Raw genomic sequence first — 18,773 nt, 5'->3', positions numbered from 1 at the left:
GTTGAGTGAACCAGAAAGCTCAACTGACAGTCGCAGAGATTGTTGAAGTCCACTAGAAGGTTGCTAAAGGATGATTAGAGGTCAAGCGATCCATTAATGCACGCAGAGGTCGAAAAAGAGCTCATAAAAGCCAAAGCCGAGAGCCAAGAGCGAGAGCGAGAGCCAGAAAGCCTGAGAGCTTCAAAGCCAGGGATGAGATGGTGTTCTAAGCCCATTGTTTCTGTGTAATACAATGGAGTTGAGCGTGGAGCTTGTAAAAGGACCTTGCCATAATCCCAGAGAGCCTGGTGGAGTTGACTAGAGCTCAAGGAGACATAGCCCAAGAGTTTTGGGTGAACTCCATATTATATTGTTGTCTTATGTGTTTGCTATTTGCTGCATTGTTACACTGTTATGTGCTTTATATCAGTTTAAGCAAATCATCTTACAACACATAAACAATTTTAAAATAAAAACAAGCATACACCTATTTTCAAGCATATTTAATTCCACAATTGGTTAATCATAATATCTTTGGAATATTTAAGCTTTGGAAGTGGGATAGGTTCTTGTAAGCTTGACAATAAGCCTTCAGTTCCCCATTTTCAGATCAGGACCCTTCCAAATCTTGGAAAGGATTGGACTTGTTGCATATCAAATTGCATTACACATCCATATGAAAATTCAAAATGTGTTTCATGTCTCCTTGTTAAAGAAGTATGTATATGACTCTAGGCATGTTATTAACTAGTAAGATGTTGATCTTGATCTTTTAACTTCAAGGATGCATACATAATTGCATATAAAAGAGAATGTTAACCAAGTAACTTAAACACATGGAAAAGGAGTGGAAATCATAAAGAAACCATGAGATCAAAGACGCAAAATAATTTTATTACAATGTTCACCCAATGTGGGATACGTCTCCATGTCCCACTCAAACTGGGCATACCTCTTTCATTAAATGGCAGAAAAATGAATTATAATAAACTTTACATTAATGACCCTTATACCTCCAATTTTCTTCATGGACGAAAAGTGCAAAGCTCAAATGCATAAACAGACATTACCATTGGATTAGTGGCATGAAGTCGTGTCAAATGACTATAAACTTGACCATATTATGAGCAAGTGACCTCTGAAATCAGGTTTGTGTCCCTTCACAATCCTTATAGACTGCATCACTGATTCTATGTTTGATTTAGAGCCTGCCCAAATCCATGAGCATATCCCGTACCACCTGCTTGCTCAGCCTCCCTTGATGTTTTATATATCCCTCTCCCCCCTCGCTCATCCCAGATCTCCTCCCCCCTTCCAGAAGCAAAGCAGAGGAGCAGTGTTGGGCTTTCCGCTCCCGGAAGTCCGCAGCAATAGTGGTAGTCAGCAGCCCTGTTCCCCTAAGTTTCAAATCTTTTCCCTCCTTGCCCATCTCAGATCTTCTCCTCCTCTTCAGCAGCAAAGGAAAGGAACAGTCCTTGGCATCCAGCCTCAGGAGTTTGGCAGCAACAGTGGTCGATTCCAGCACATTTCTCCAGCGAGATCGTCATTTGCAATCTTCAGAGGTATATTCAGCATTTCGCAGTTTCGGTTGTTTTATCATAACCAGTCCTCCTTTAATTTGGTTCTCTTCAGAGATTGGCCGATCTCTCCTAGCGCTGACACCCGCCTTCAACCCCTCTGCTCTCCCATTTCTCGTTCTCCTCTCTCTCTCAGAGCTCCTTCTCTTCGTTCTTTCTCTCTTAACATCACCTCTGAGATGGCCTCAAATCCGGAAAATGATGAACATGCCGAGAATCCTTTGGACAGAGTAATCACGAACAGCTCTTGTACGCTCTGTAAGGCTCATTGTTTTATGATAGCTCGGTTTGTGAAACATTTCAACGAGCTCAAAGAAGATTTTCAGGCAGACAGTAGATCTAAGAGAAAGAAGTTGGAAAAACAGAAAGTGGAAATTGAAGAATTAAAGGAAAAATGTAAACACATGGAGGAAGCAATCGCCCACATCAAAACGCTCACTCAAAGTATGCAAGCAGAGAACTCTACCAGAGCCAGCGCAAAGCATGAACTGCAGTATGATGATTCGGTCAACCAGCATGAGTAATTTATCTAATGTCTTGTAAATTTTGTCTCTTAGCAGGTTTATATGTAAGGCAATATAGTCGTTTCCTTTTCAATCTGTATTTCAATTCAAGCAACAAGGAGCCAGGGTCTGCGAACCCATTTTGGAATTCTCCTTCTCCTCTTTCTCTTCTCTTCCCAGATGTAATAGGACTTGGTCCCAACAGTTTTTATAATATACTTCTCAATTTTTGTGCTTGCCTGGGTTTAGTTTAGGCTGTGACACTCCTAGTTCAACCTGCAAAAACTCAACTTCTGCTCCTTGGTTTGCCACGTCTCCATTTGGATGAGAAAATGTGGAGATTTTTATATTAAAATGAGGGTGGAGTTAACAACATATGAGTCGTGGCTTGTTGGTGGCGAAGGCGAATATGGTGGGAGCGGGCCAGTTTCAAAACCTGTTGTGCTCCAATTAAATGTCCATTGTTTTATATAGCAACATTTTGTTTTGAACTGTCGACAGTTGTGATTTGAATAATGAGAATGGTTTATATTTGTGGTTGCTTGTTGGTGATATGACCCACATGATTCGGGCAGGTTCCAACCCCACTAGGCTCGTAACACATGGTGCCTTTGTGTTGAAAGATTAGACAGGTCCGTTGATGGGTGACTTGCCCACCGGATTATATTCAATATATATATGCAATTTTGTTGAGGGGTGGTGGGTCAGGTGGGTTCGAACCCCGTCGGCCTCCTAACACATGACGCCTTTGTGTTGAATGGTTGGATGGGTCTACTGGTGGGTGGACCTCCCAATGTATTATACTCGATGTATATATGCAATTTCATTGAGGGGTGGTGGCCCACCACCCCATTTTTATTTTATTTTATAGAATAATGGTTAAAATTTTGGATCTGGTTTTTAAGGGTCAATAGGAAAAATAAATAGGTGACACATTTTCCCTTTTCAACCATTGTTTTCCATGTGGAATCCCTTCGCGCAATATGTTGCTTCGTTAGTGACTGCCACTTGGCTTAGTTTGACCAAAAATTTGACCGACTATATCTTGAGCATAAAAAACTCAATTTTGAGTTCCATTCGCACCATTGGAATCAGGGCGACAAGCACTACGATCTGGTCCATTTCTATTTCTGGAGCCACCTGGATCATTCCTTTGCACTAATGAAATTTTGGGCCACCAAAATATTTATCAGTCAATTAGCAAGTGAGGGAATTTCTCCCTCACTTTCTCCTTTTAAATCCATTGGGCCTTACTTAGATGCATTCGTTTGAAACCAATACAAAGGTACTCTACCTCTCCCCATTGTGAAGTCCTAGTCTTCCTATCAAGAATGATGTCCTTAGGTAGCTTGTCTAGGTATTCAAGTGAAAAATCATCCACTATAGGAACCTTCCCAACCTCTTTGGTGTCCATGATTAAAGGAGGCTCATAAAGCTTCAAGTTTTCAATGTTCACCACTGAGCACATCTGCATGTACACTGTCAAATCGAGATGAAAAGCATTGTCTCAAATCTTCTCTAATATGATGAATGAGCCATATCAAATTGGTCTCAACTTATTTTCTTCCCCTTTCATTTTGTGTTTTCTTATGTGGAGCCACACTTTGCCTCCAACCTAGAATTGGTGATCAACTCGATGCTTGTCATGTCAAGCTTTGTATTGATATTGACTTTTCTCCAACTTCTTTGCACTATTTGGTGAATCATCTAAATTTGTAGAATGAACTTCCATGCTTTGTCTTTGTCATATTTCCCACTGGAATATTCATGTCTCACAAAGAATATGTCTCATTAGTGGCATTTTGAAGTCTAAAATGGGCCTCCTAAGGAAATTGTAAAATAATAGCGGAAACAATAAAATAATATTAGATTGGGGTTACTTAAATCTCTATTAGAAACACTCGTTGCATGAATAATTTTATTCCTCATCCCAGGAATAACCATGTTGCATACTTTTGATGGATCCTGCTACAAGAAAAATGAGAACTGCATGAAAAATGTGATTGCAATCACATTTTTCATTTATTTCTCATTTTTCATGTAGCTGGGTCCATTGAAAGTATGCAACATGGGAACTCCTTGGATGAGGGATTAAATTTTACATCCAACGAGTACTCCCTCTCGAAATTTGACTAAAATGTTAGGGAGATAAGTTGAAAATACGAGTTGAAAAAGTATTTTTATTATTTTATTGTTTTTTAATCTTTCTACTTTTTTACTCCGAAAATGGTGAATTATCCCCCATGGTTGACATCATCATATTGAATCCTATTAGTTCTTATAAAGTTTATTTTGGTTGTATATTTTTCTAAGGAGGCCCATTGTAGACCTCAAAATTTCGCTAGTGAAGGGGTCCTTTAGCAAATATCCAAAACATGTCTTGAATAGTGAGCTATGAGTAGATGAATTCACTACTCTATTGTATGCATGTTGTTCATAGGGAAGTTTCTTATCCCACAACTTGGGATGCTTGCCACAATAGCCTTGGAGTAAATGTATCACTGTGCGATTGACATCCTATGTTTGTTTGTCGGTCTGCAGATGAAATGTCGTGCTCCTCTTCAACTTGGTGTCCATCATTCTTCACAAACCTTTCCAAAAATCTCCAAGAAAGCGAGAGTATCAATCATACACAATGGATGTGGGTAGCCCAAAGTCGACCCATATAAATTGGAAGAAGAGATGAGCAACCTGCTTTGTAGTGACCCGCTTTTTATAAGGCATTAATACACACATTTTTTTAAATCTATCCACAACAATATACAAATAGTCATCACCTCTCCTAGACAAAGGAAAGCCCCCTACAAAATTTATTGACACACTTTCCCATGGATGATTCGGAATAGGGAGTGGTGTGTAGAGCCCCAATTTTCTATTAGTGAGCTTTCTAATTAAACACAACACACATACCTTTACATATTGAGTTACAACATTTTTCATGTGAGGCCAATAACACAACTTGTGCAAATGACACAAAGTTTTCCCTACACTAAAATGACCTAACACAAGAGAGGCATGTGCCTCTTTGATTGCATGTATTCTCTCATTTATGGGAATACAAATTTTTCGAAGGTGTACCACAAATTTCCCTACAAATGGTAATTGTCCACCTATGATTCATGAGTCATCTTTGCATAAATCGCCTTGAAATCATCATCATCAACATACTGTTGAGAATAAATTTCAAAAGGCAAATAAGAATTTTGCAAAACTATTGATGCAAAAATAAGAGGGAGAGAAAGCATATCTACCACTTTGTTGTCGATGCCCTTATTGTATTTCATTACCAAGTGAAATTGTTGAAGGAATCCCATTCATCTGAAATCAAATGCTTGTTGAAGCTTGGTCTACAACTCAAGGTACTGTAAGGGTTTGTGATTAGTGTGAATGATGGTCTCCTTGCCAGTCAAATAGTTCTTACACTTCTTCACGCTTTGAAACAAGGCATACAACTCCTTTTCATATGTGGGATAGTTCACAACATCTTAGGAGAATGTATTCGAATGGAAACATACAAGTTTCCTATGTTGCATCAATATTGCTCCCATGGAGTATCCACTGGCATCTGTCTCGATCTCAAAAGGTTTTTGGAGGCCTGGTAAGGCCAAAACTGGTGCGGTATTGATCTTCTCTTTCAATGTATAAAAGGTTGTCTATTGCTTTCCTCCCTACTAAAATATTTGCTTCACACTTGTCAATGCATGTAAGGGGGATGAAATGAAGGAGAAGTTGGCAATGAACCTTCTCGAGTATTGTACTACACCTAGAAAGCTACGAACCTTTGTAAAAAAGGTTGGTTTAGGCCACTTTATAATCACATCAATTTTACAAGGATTTATTTTTAATTTTCCACCTATGACAATGTGACCCAAGTAAACCATAGAGGTCTTACAAAATTCAAAGTTAGAAATTTTGACATACGATTTCTATTTTTGCAAAACATCAAGCACCTTCTTAACATGACTCACATGATCTTCCCATGTCCTACTAAAAAAAAGAATGTTATCAATATACAAAAATCCAAAATCATCAAGAAAAGGTTTGAAAATATCATTCATCACCGTCATAAATGTGGTCGGAGAATTGCATAGTTCGAATGACATCACTAGCCATTCAAACAACCCCTGTTTCATCTTGAATGTAGTCTTCCATACATCTTGTTCTGCAATCTTGACTTAATGATAGCCATTGTGCAAGTCCATTTTTGTGAAATAGACAACTTTTTTCAATTTATATTACAAATCATCAATGCGAGGGAGAGGGTACCAATTCTTCACTGTTATTTTGTTGAGTGCTCTGTAGTCCACGCACATTCTCCATGAGCCATCCTTCTTTGGCACAAACATGATAGGTGAGCTACACGGAGAATAAATTGGCCTTATAACCCCTTGGTTCGGAATTTCCTACACCTTCTTCTTTATCTCCTCCATCTCAATGGTTGAAAACCTGTACATACCAATGTTGCGTAAAGGAGCATCTTGCAACCCACTTGGTTCCTGAAAAATCCCACTATAGTTAGAAAAAATTTCATAAAATTCCTTTTATGAGTGGGATAACAACCTTCGAAAGCTTCAGATGTCTCAACATCCTTTGCTCTCACAACCATGAGCATGCATCCTTTGCTGGAATTAATTAATCTCTTCATCTGACTTGCACTTACATGACTGGAAATGATTTTTTCACGATGAGATCTAACAATGTATTCTGCCTCATTTTTCGTGACATGATACTTGTTTTCATGGCAAAATAAAACTTCTTTCATGCCATACAAATATGGACTCCTTAGTACAATACCACAAATATATAAGGGTACAACATCAAGATCATCCTCATCTACTAGTTTGCATGCAATCACAATTATAGCTCTACACTGCTTGGTTACATGTAATTTGCCTTTATCACACACCCAAATTGGAGGGTAGGGTTTCATATGAGGCTTGGTCTCTAATCATAACCTTTTACCCAAGGATTCTAAAATCAATTTTTCTTGTGAGCTAATATCAAACAAGGTTTCCACTTTAGTATGTTTCATTACGACTCTAATGTGGAACAATTCAATCCTCTTTAGTTCATTACCAACAGACTCATTTGAATAACTTGTACTTGCATTGAATTCATAATTTTCATTAGCATGAAAAGAAAGAGTACCTTGTATGCCTACTGTTGTGATCTATGTCTCGTCACCGGAATCGGATCCAAGGTCTTGATGTGCGGTTGCCACTATCTTTTCCTTGTTGTTACCACCAAATATCTTTGGTTTCAACTCCGGATGTAACTTCCAATAGTGTTCATCATCATCATCTTCCTTCTTGCAATATGTAAAACATGGCTTTCCTCCTTCATCCTTCTTGGCTGTATCTACCTTATCATCCTTTCCATTGCCTTTTCCTTTGAACTCAACATTTTGAGGTTTGAAAGATGATTTCTTTGGTTTCTATTCTTTATCATTCTTGCCCTTGATTTCAAGGTGAATGGCCTTTACACTGGCCGCATCAATAGTAATAGGCTCAAATAACAACAAAGAATTCCTGATGTAACTATGTTAATCACTAATATACTTTGTTATAGTTTTGGGTGATTCAAGTGAAATGCCCAAATTCAATGCTTGTTTTCTAAACTCTTTTGTGAAGCTTTGTACATGTTGACCATTTCCTTATCACAAATATTTCCATTCCATTAAAGCCTTTTGTTGATAACCTAAAGGATAAAACTGATCTTTTAATTAAAAAAAAAAATTGGACCAGGAAAAAAGGAGATTACCCAAGTTTTTGCTACCTTTTTGCAACTTTCTCTCCCACTAGATGAGAGCAGTGCCACTTAGGCGAAGATATGCTAATTGGATCTTGCCGTCATCTTCCTTGATACGTTGAATCTGGCAGTAAGCTTTGATATGCCTAATCCAATTGTTTAGTTTCTCTGCATTACATTCTCCATTATATGTGGGCAAATCAAACTTTACATCTAGCTTAAAAATGACTTCTTAAATGTATTCCTATGATTTTTGTTAGAGTGATGAGAAGAAGAAAAATAAATGTGGCTAAGGATGGAGATGATGGTTCAGAAGGATCTCCTCTTCCACCTTCATGATTTACCAATGGATGCTCATCTGGTTCTTTCTTCTTAGGCTTGATTGTCTTCTCATTTTCTGCAAACAACTCGTCAGCTTTCTCTACCATGGTAAAGAAGATCTTGCAATATTTTTCTCCTCCTCAATTCGAGCTTCCTCAATTACCATGTTCCATATTCGTTGTGCATGCCCTGCTTCAGGATCAAAATATTTGAGTTTTCCTTCTCCTCTTTGGAGCTTGTTCATAGTTAACATTCACTCATGCAACTTGCATTAAGAAGGCTTTCTCTGATACCAAACTTGATCCAAATCTTTTAACTTCAAGGATGCATACATAATTGCATATAAAAGAGCATGTTAATAAAGTAACTTAAACACATGGAAAAGAAGTCGAAATCATAAAGGAACCATGAGATGAAAGGCACAAAGTTGGGAGGCCTCTTTCATTAAATGACAACAAAAATGAATTACAATAAACTTTATATAAATGACCCTTATACCTCAAATTTATGTCATGGATGAAAAATACAAAGTTAAAATGCAGAAGCGAACATCACCATTGGATTCATGGTGCAAAATCATGTCAAACAACTATAAAATTGACCATATTATGAGAAACAGACCTCTAAAGCTCAAAGGAAGCTTTAGATTCCCTCAAGATTCCCTTCAAGAATATTCTCCCAAGATTCGTTCAAAATATTTCTCAGTTTCCATGCCCACCTATGTGTGTTTCTGGCCTAGGCGCTTCTGTTTGCACTTGCAAAAAATCAAATTCTTCTCCTTGGTATACCATGCCTTCGTTCTGATGAGCAAATTTTGAGGTTTTTATATTAAAATGAGGGCGAAGTTAACAGCTTATGTTCCATGGCGCGCTGGCGAAGAAGGCGACTATGGTGGGGTGGGTTGGGTTCAAAACATGTCGCACCACAATTAAAGGTTCATTGTTTTATATGGCGACATTTTGTTTTTAACCATCCATAGTTGTGATTTGAATAACAATAATGGTTTGTATTTGGAGCCACCTGTTGGTGAGCCAACCCACATGGGTCGGCGGGGTTCGAACACATGGCGCCTTTCTGTTGAAGGGTTGGGCGGGTCCACCATTGGGTGGCCCACCCAATTTATTGTATTCAATATATATATGCAATGTCGTTGTGGGGTGAAACCCAAAATTTTAGGTTTCATTTTTATTTTTATAGAATAATAGTTAAAATTTTGGATCCAATTTTTAAGCGTCACTCGACGAATTAAAGAGGCAAAAAATTCTCCGTTTCTGACCATCATTTTTTGTGCGTAGTCTGTTCGCCAAATTGTTGCCTCGTTAGTGATCGCCACTTGGCCTAGTTTAACCAGAAATTTGACCAACTATATCTTGAGCATATGAACTCATATTTGAGTGTCATTCACATCATTGGAATCAAGGCAAAAAGCACTACAATCTGGTCCTAGTTTCATTTCCATCTGATGACTTTTATTTTTAAGTTTTTTCAAGGCCACTTCTATTTTTGGAGCCACCTGGATCAGATGTGTAGGTCAAACTGAATGGATAATTATTGATAAAACCCTTGTGGAGAGAAACAACATTACAAAGATGATTTATCTCCCAGGTTAGTGGAGGCACTTTAGTCCGAAAGAGGTCACTTGGGAGGATGAAAGCTTCATGCGGAAATCATACCCAGACATGTTCCAAAGACATGTATGAACATCAAGGATGGTGATTTGCTCAAGGATGGGGGAGATGTAGCATCCTCCTTGGCTGTATAAATATTTGTCATATTTGTCATTTACTTTATTATGTAAAGACTTGGTAATTATAGGTTAGTTAAAATTTAAAAAAATGGACTCTAGAAGTTAAATATTATTGTTTTTTTTCATAAAAAAGAAATGTTATGCTAAATCATGGAGAGGATACCTAAAAGAAAATCTTGAAATTTCCAAGTTGTTGGGACATTTACATCCTCCTCCCTTAGATATGAAAGCATCTTAGTTTGGAGAGGCAAGAAGGAAAAATGAGAGAGAGGAAAATACCTTGATCAGGACATTGCCAAGGAAAATACATTGTTGGGATATTATTGAGTTGGTCATGTGCTACTCGAAACCCTAAACCTAGAGAGTTCTTGGCTAGAAAGGGACTCTTGAGGTCCAAGAAACAATAATTTCTACTAACCAACTCTGGAAAATTTACAAGAGGCTCGGGGGAGGTTTAGATGTAATTTCCAATCTTGGTGGTTGGGTGGGAAATTATTCTATCACGGTTAATTCCCTGGTAGATTTAAGTTTACAAATAAGTGCCCGAACTTTTAAATTGATATGCCATTATGTTCAAATAGCAATGTTTTATATGTTTCTTTGTAATAAAGAATCAAAGTATTGGGTTTTGAATTAATGGTTTGGAATTAACTATTCTGTAGAAATATTGGTTGGAGTACTCTTGTAATATAATCTATTTTTTTAAGATATCTTTTTAAGTAAGAAATGTGGTAACAAAATTCACAGTATGTTCTGGAGAGGGTTTTGGCGGAGGTGATTTTTCTTTGTTAAAGAAATAGACACTTACAGTAAACTTGTTTATTCTTGGAATCATATTCGTTAATTATAAACCCCACATCGTTAATTATAAACCCCACAATCTAATGGTCTAAGTAAAGATAATAATCCAAATGAGATAAAAGAGCTAGTGTTAAAAAGGAAACAAATCTAGTTCCTTCGTTTAGAAATAAACAAAACCTTAAACATGCAAACCGAATTACTACAATTTGTAATCCATAATGTCATTAGGTTATTTTGGTTATAGTTTCTTGCTGCAAGTAAGATACAAAGGGACTAGGTTAGTCCCACTCCCAATACATGTATAAAAGCAGAGACCATATGGGCAGAGCCCAATGGGGTCAAGCTCCGTCTACCTTACCAGAACCATTAGTAACTACCCTGATAAGAAAAATATAAATTATCACTCAACTATATATCAGTGCTCGAACAAAACAAGTCATAAGGAACTAATCAAAAAGAAGTTGTCAATAGAAAATTGTGAATCCCTCTTTATAAATAGAATTATATTTACTAATTAAAAGATTCGTGCAAGGAAACATATGAGAAACCAAATTGTGAACCAAGCATCCATATTGTAATTCCAAACCAAGATTTGTCAATTATGAATAGTAGCTAACAAAAAACAACTATGAACCTAAAAATTACAGGAGTAAACCTTGTAATGGAACCGAGAAAGTTATGTCATTAACAAGGAGAGTTGCACGGCAACTAGTCCCTGCGTTAAGTGGGAGAAACAGGGAGCAGGTAGTTCATGCCTTCAGCGGTGGTTGAGAACTTCATAGATTGACTTTGAACTTAGAGATGTTGTGCGTGATTTTAGTCTTCAAACCACCTATGCCAAACATTCCAGACATGAGTTCTCAAAGATAGAATTCATACAGATAAGTTTCCCAACAGCATCATAGGTTCCATCAATGGATTTCATGGATGAGACATAGTCAAGAGTTTTATGAGATCCACTGTCCTGCAGTACCAAATGCCATGTTTTGCAAAACGATTCAGAGAGTGTTAACTAAGTTGAAATTATAAAAAGATAGATATATTTCTATAAATTCAGTTCTCTGAAAAATAAAATAGTTGAATTACTTCAAATTCAATGACCTAAAGCAAAAAACACAAAGATTGAATCTACATGTATTCACGACATGAAAAGACAAATATATATGTATAAATTCAGTTCCCTAAAAAAAAATACTTAAATTACTTCAAATTCAATGACCTAAAGCAATTGAAGTAGCAAAGCAATTGAAGTAGAACCCGTTGAAATGCCATTGAAGTTCACCTAAGAGTTGCATCCATTGAACCAGTTGTCGACCTAGAATCCCTGATCCAGTTGCTTAGTCACCGGTCCCAGTGGTTGGGTGATATAGGTAGTTGGGAGATATGGATCATGTGTCAATACACTGAATGAAAGTTGATTCTGCAAAGGCAGGTGCAGAGAAAAAGGGTATGGCCTGTTCTAGATTCTTTCCTGGCCCCCAAGCTTGCAGAGGCAAAGATGGATGGAAGAGAAAAAGAAGCACCTTCAACAATATTGCCATCATTAGTGGAAGCACTAATAACAATCAAATAGAGTAAAATAATAGCATATTCTAGTCTTCTCATAACAGGGCATATAAACTCAAAATGCTTTGAAGTTTGGATGAAAGTTCACAGATATTATATTATTCGGTCTCATTAATTTTTTTATTATCATTTAAGTTAAATATGCAAGTTTTTATTTTATTTTACATGGCTTTTATCATACTTCGCTTGCCTTGGCCCAACCTGTTTGGTCTCGCCCCAACACAACATACCTTTAAGAAATAACTCTCTATTTGGCTAATTCTCCCACACATATGAAAAGTTGTCTAGGCTGAACTATAGCTCGTTGATTGAAATATAATATGCTCTCCACATACTCCTCCGCAATCAACGACGCAGTTTGCAATGCCCGTGGAGAAACAAGTAAAATTCACAGCTCGTGAACTTCGATTTTTTTATTGAAAATGGAGCAACAAAAATTTCTTTTTTATTTTTTTATTGAAAATGGAGCAACAACAATTTCTTTTTGCGTAGAATTGTTGCTACAACGTTTTTAACTGTGTAAATAAAATTACAAATAAATGGAAAGTATGAATTTGTTTTTTAATTTTCATGTAATATAGATGAGTGGGTGGAATCACACTTGTCATTAGTGGGAAAGTATCCTTGGAAAGAGATCCATGTTTTATTTTGCATGGACTCCGCATGTTGTCAACTGATAGATGCAGGTTTATTCACATATTTTCACGAACATGTTGTTTATTCACATATATTTTCACGAATATTTTCACGAACATCCTCAAGCTTTTCAACTGCGACTCTTAAATTTCTCAAAAATGGTTGCCATAACTGTAATGATGGCCTGCTATATGTGTGGACTGATGGAATTAGAGGAGAGAGATTGATATAGCACCCCAAACGGGTGCCTTTGTTGTAGATTGTCATTCATGGCCGCCTTCTTTCTGCCAAAGAAAGAGCCAGTTTGGGCTTGCCCTCATTGCTATAGTTACAATACAGTAGAATTTCCCTTGCAGGTTCGAATTCCTTCCACTGACATGCGAATATTTTCTCTGGCGTTGAATTTTAAACTTACTGTAGAAGTTCCCTTGCAGGTTCGAATTCCTGCCACTGACATGCGAGTTCACCCCAAAGGCGTGGAATGCTCTAGCTCCGCTGCATTGTCTCATTTCCACTTGTCTACTCTCTAAAGATTCTAGGTGAGCAAGAAAATGAAGGGCGGTAAACAACGCTGATAAGGCAGCCGGATGGATCTATGTTGAGCTGTGGAGGGCGTCCGAAGGTCTGCGTTAAGGATTCAGAAGCAGATTTTAGGCTTGAAAGAGTACATGGAGGAGATAGAGGCTGCTACAGGCGGCTTTAAGGTTACTACTGAAGATATTTTTAGAAACTGCCTTCAGATGGCCTTACTGCTCAGATGGGGACCCACTAAGCTTCAGAGCAAGAGACAAAAAAAGAACGAATGCTTGCAACATAAAGGGTAAGGAATGCGACTGAATAAAGTACATTCAATCTATGACAATATTTCGACATGCATTTTACGGCAATATTTAGACATGCATTTTGACAGATGTCATTTAGTAACGTTAAACATATTATTTCCTATCATTCAGTCAGGTTACATGTTTTCTTTCCTACTCGTAATCGTTCAGGTCCGTTTCGTTTATCTCCCAAGCAGGAACTGGGAGAACTTAATGGACAAGAAAGACAGAAATACTCCATTACCTCCGGTGAGTGCTCTTACTGGAGTAGTGGCACTGGTACCATTTCTGGTGAATACAGAGGTTAGTATACTTCTTTTATCTTTCAATTTCTAATAAATGCTCGTTGTCAGACTAATTAGTTGCATAAAGATGCTATGTATTGAAACAATAATGATATTCTGTAATAATTGGGGCTAACTGAATTGGCTAAAATTTTTCAGTATACTATCTGCCAGTTGATTTTGTCTGCATTTCATTATGGTGGATAGAGAGTGACATACAGATATTTGGCTTGCTAATTTTATCTGCATTGCATTTTGGTGAATAGAGAATGGGAGAATGATATTTGTGTTGACAGGGGCATTCTACAGCCCATTGTACAAGACATACACAATAAATGCTATAACAAAGTTAAATTCAGGTTTTGTTGGGTGGTGTCCCTAGGTCCCTCTCCCTCACTACGGACGGATAGTGAGTCGGCTCACTCTCCTTTTCTGTCAGCGCTAGAGATATGAGAGAATTCGTTTGGCTATTATCTTGACCTTACAGAAGCAACATTAATAAGGGCCTGCTTAAGCATGCAACCTCGGCTGCTTTCTAGTTCTATTTTTGGTTTCGTTATTCGCATCCAGATCAGTTATTCTCACCGCCCTCATGACTTCTTGATTTTATATATAGTCATGAAGAATGATAATTACCAATTTCCATGTACAAAAGCTTGGCCTCACTATTAAAAATAAACGGTCTATGTAGTCAAGAAACCATCTTTTCAAATTAAAAAAGCTTGTGCTTCTCTGCAACTAAAATGGCCAGCAGCAGAGGAATAGCAGCTTTACAGCCTTAGAGCAGAGACGAATGCTTTCAAAAAGTTGCTAGACATAACTTAGAAGCAATAGTCTTTATCGGAATAACAACAAGGAAGCTAATCATGTAGTAAAAAGTTACCAATGCTGAGAGAAAATTGTTTGGCATAATCAGATTTTGCGTATCATTTCCGTTCAAATTTTAGTAACTGAAAATATTAAAGAGCAATAAAACTGTAAAAAAATCAATTTCATTTATGATTTAATTTAGATGAGTAAGAAAAAATAAATTAAAATTAATTTTTTAGTTTAAAGTTTTTTTGTTTAATTCTGTAGAAAAACAATTATGCTACCGCTGTTAAAATTCATTTTCATACTAATTCAGTTGGAAACCAACTTTGAAGTCTGAATTGGAGAGCAAATGCAAAATACCTGACCGGATTGAGTGAGTTGAAGCAGGATCTAGTGGTCAGTTTCAAGACTTTTTATGGCATATTAAGCATAGAAAGATGCCATACTTGTTGTTGCTTAGATAAATGATATGTTTTCCCTTTCATATGCAGATCCCTGCTTACATGTCCTTATCCAGCACTCCTATATAGTCTCAGGTGATGATATTGCCGCAAAAAACTCTCGTTTTCCTCTCTTCCTGGGGCGTGAAGAGGGTTGTTCTTCCTGGGGCGTGAAGAGGTCTGTTCTGACTGTTGCGGTTGCCTTGCTGAAGTGGCACAACAAGTTGTAGCGATATTATATATTCTAAGGTGTGAACTAATAGTTGGATGTTCTAGATGTTACTCCCATGCATCTAAGAGCCATCTATAAGTCATGCAACCATGTGTTTGGCAACCATGTAACTGTACAAATGTGGCCATGTGTTTGGAAACCATGTAATTGAAAAAGAGTATGTGTTTGGAAACCATGTAATTGAAAAAGAGTTAAATACGCTGATGTGAGACAATAGGCTGAGGTTGCTATTTAATGCCCTCTATTAATGCTAGCATTAGTTTAGTAGCATTTACAACTTTGAAAATATGAACAAACAAATATATTATAACCTATGCTTTTTGCCTCCCCACCTCGGGAAGAGGTTAAATAAGATGGTAAATCCATCCATCTTAAAAAACTTTGATTATAAATTAAGAGCGGGGAGTAAGAAACAGGTCAAAACAGCTAAAGTAATGCTAATGGCATTGTTTTCGATTACTATAGTCCCTGACCATTGCTAGATGGCAGGGACTAATAAGAGTAATTTGATAAGTAAAATAACTCTCAATAAATACATATACATAGAAATTACAGCTCAGCTGGGTATCAAGAGTAAAAAGAAGCTCTTCAAGGTATTATAATTACATATATTCAGGTATTAAACTCTCAGTTTGTACAAAAACAACCAAATAAAAACCTAGGGTAATCATAGACCGATAATAAAATGGACCAGTCTATAGTTTCAATAAACATTTGAGTAGACAATATGAGGTTGACAACCCTTAAAAGCTAGACAAGGCTGAATACTCCAAATGAGGAATGACACCTAGAAGATACAAAGGAATTAGTGCTCGAGTCGGATGTTGTGTGGCCGCATGTTAACAACCCCGTAGTAACAAAAAATCTATGGGGAGGTGAGAACAATTTGCCTGCAGACAACAGGTTGCAACATTCCCTGTAGTTAGCCATTTATATACATCTAAGGGGGAAACCAATATAGGAAAAGAGAATGACTCCAGGGAAACGAAAATCTCTGGTTCAAGAAAAACTCGTACCTGACATGGAATGATGGGTTATGGTGCGGCCCAGTTGAAGCCCTGATTCAAAAAAAACAACTACATTATGATTTGAACCCTGTAGGAACAACTGAAACACCAGAAGAATGTAAGGAAAGGAGATCATAAAACATAACCTTCAGTGTACTTGGGAAGTTGTTAAAGAGATTGGAAAAATAGAATATTGATATTCTTCGGTAGACAAACCCTCCATGGAAATTGGAACCTGCACTAAAGCCAAAGAAAATTCTGTAAGGACTATTCAAAGTATCATAAACAATAATAGAACTCAAGGAGGTATTTTCTTATACTGACCATGGAATTACAGTGGCAATATCGAACCAAAACCCTTGATGCCATAGGGTTTGGTTGCAGAGCGACGACAACAAAAAGACGGAATGGAGGCGGGGTGGTTACCATTAACCGTCCCTGCAAATCCTGGATCGTCTGATCGATACGTAGAATGATCAAGGGTTACCATTAAAAGGTATTGCTCTACTTCTTCTCGCAATGACCGTGGGGGGCACCCATGCCCAGTACGAAGGTCTCCCAAATGAATTGGATTTGTTCGTAGCTCGTCAAACGTCCGCCGACAGGAAGAACGTGCTGGCGGTCACTCTGATTGTAGAAAGCATCAGCGACAGCGGAGTCGTGGCCTACACGAGGCGTTGTACATTATCTGCAAGGCGTTGAGCTTCCCGATCTCGTTGTCGAATCTCTTCCCACCGTTGCTATTCTGGACAGAGTTGGTGACCACGAAGTCCAAGGCGTGGGTGCCTCCCACGGCCATTGCGAGAAGAAGTAGAGCCATACATTTTGCTGCTGCCATATCCAGCGAGAACAACAATCAGCCAAATCAAATTGTTAAGGAGTAAAGTTTGGGAGAGCACTTGATTTCTATGTAGAAGGGATGGAGGAGATGAGGCTTATATAGAGCGAGAACAACAATCAGCCAAATCAAATTGTTATGGAGTAAAGTTTGGGAGAGCACTTGATTTCTATGTAGAAGGGATGGAGGAGATGAGGCTTATATAGAGCGAAGGCAGGGAAGAAGAAAGAAGAATAAATACATGCTGCCACGTCTTTGAAGTTTCAAACGACTCACTGCAATTTGCAATGCAACGTGTAATGCGATGGGTCAATATTCAGAGTTGTGCACGCAAACGCAAGGGCAGTAGAAGACGAAGTAATGACTTTGATTTCGTACACAGAGGTTTCTTGATAAACATTTGACATTTGGCTTTATTAAAGAAGGTAATTTATGTCATGAGTCATAAAGTATTTTGGGTTTACGGCTGAGCCAAAACTACAATTCCCTTTATTGACATTGGTGTCTTGGGATGTCTCGAAGCCTATAATCTCTATAGTCTAGATAGACTGAATTGTAATGGAAGTCTTGACAAACAAGCTAATCTAGATGACTTTAGATATAAAGTCGTCGTGTGGATGATGTTAAGTCAATTAGGTTAAATTTGGAGTTTAATAAGAATTCATTGTTTACCCATTGCACTATTAGTGTTTAGAAATGGTAAATATCCAAGTGTCCCTTTGAAACTGAAATATTCTATAATTTTAAGGTTTTTTTTAATAATATTAAACTATTTTTGTATTAATTATTATAAATAGAATTTTACTCATTTCCTTTTTAATAACATTAGACTATTTTTATATTAATTATTATAAATATCACTTAATTTTTCACTCTTCCTCATATAGTTTGTTGGTTTGATCTGCATTAATGTTGTATATATAATATATTAATTTTTTATATAATATTTTTCACTTAAGTGAAGGTGAAATTTTGATTAATATATTATTTTTAGATTTTTAAGTATAGATAATTATTTAATTTTATTAGGGATATTGTTAATTTATAAATAAAATTTATTATAATAATATATATTAATATGGTTTTATTAAATATTATATTATATGATGATGATGATGATGATGATGGTTAACATTCGCTGAGACCAAATATTGGTCTATCGGACCTAAAGAAACAAATTATTTATTTTGATCTAAGATTTTATTCCTATGCTCAAAAAGCTTGGAGAGAAGCCTCCCGAGCTCACTATAATTTTGACATTGTAAAAGGCTAGGAAGGTCAGTATTGTAATACAGATTGTGAAATTGAGATCTAATGTGGTCGTACGCATGGCACTCTAAGAGGAAGTGGTTTTCATCCTCGATGTTCCTATTCTCACATTTATGGCAGATTCTTTCCATCCATGGCATTTTAGGAACTGCCCAACAACCTGTTTCACTATGGAGCTCATGAGAATTTGT

At 37.2% G+C, this 18,773-nt stretch overlaps 1 long non-coding RNA gene across 2 annotated transcripts; it reads right to left on the bottom strand.

Moving 5' to 3' along the window:
• Nucleotides 1-16,029: 16,029 nt before the first annotated feature.
• LOC149216552 (uncharacterized) lies at nt 16,030-17,476 on the bottom strand. 2 transcript variants are annotated; one of them, XR_016250573.1, is made up of 4 exons: nt 16,800-17,476; nt 16,622-16,710; nt 16,485-16,526; nt 16,030-16,358 (listed from the first exon to the last, which is right to left on the bottom strand). It is a non-coding gene; the product is annotated as an uncharacterized LOC149216552 (long non-coding RNA). The 2 variants fall into 2 exon arrangements; XR_016250572.1 differs by having other exon boundaries at nt 16,485-16,710.
• Nucleotides 17,477-18,773: the final 1,297 nt, after the last annotated feature.

Source organism: Pinus tabuliformis, chromosome 1_1 (genome assembly GCF_031772625.1).
Source record: "Pinus tabuliformis cultivar Carrire ecotype Pingquan chromosome 1_1, CPIR1, whole genome shotgun sequence".
NCBI classification, from domain to species: domain Eukaryota; kingdom Viridiplantae; phylum Streptophyta; class Pinopsida; order Pinales; family Pinaceae; genus Pinus; species Pinus tabuliformis.
Note: the sequence above shows the minus strand (reverse complement) of the source record. Positions and strands in the feature narration are given on the sequence as shown.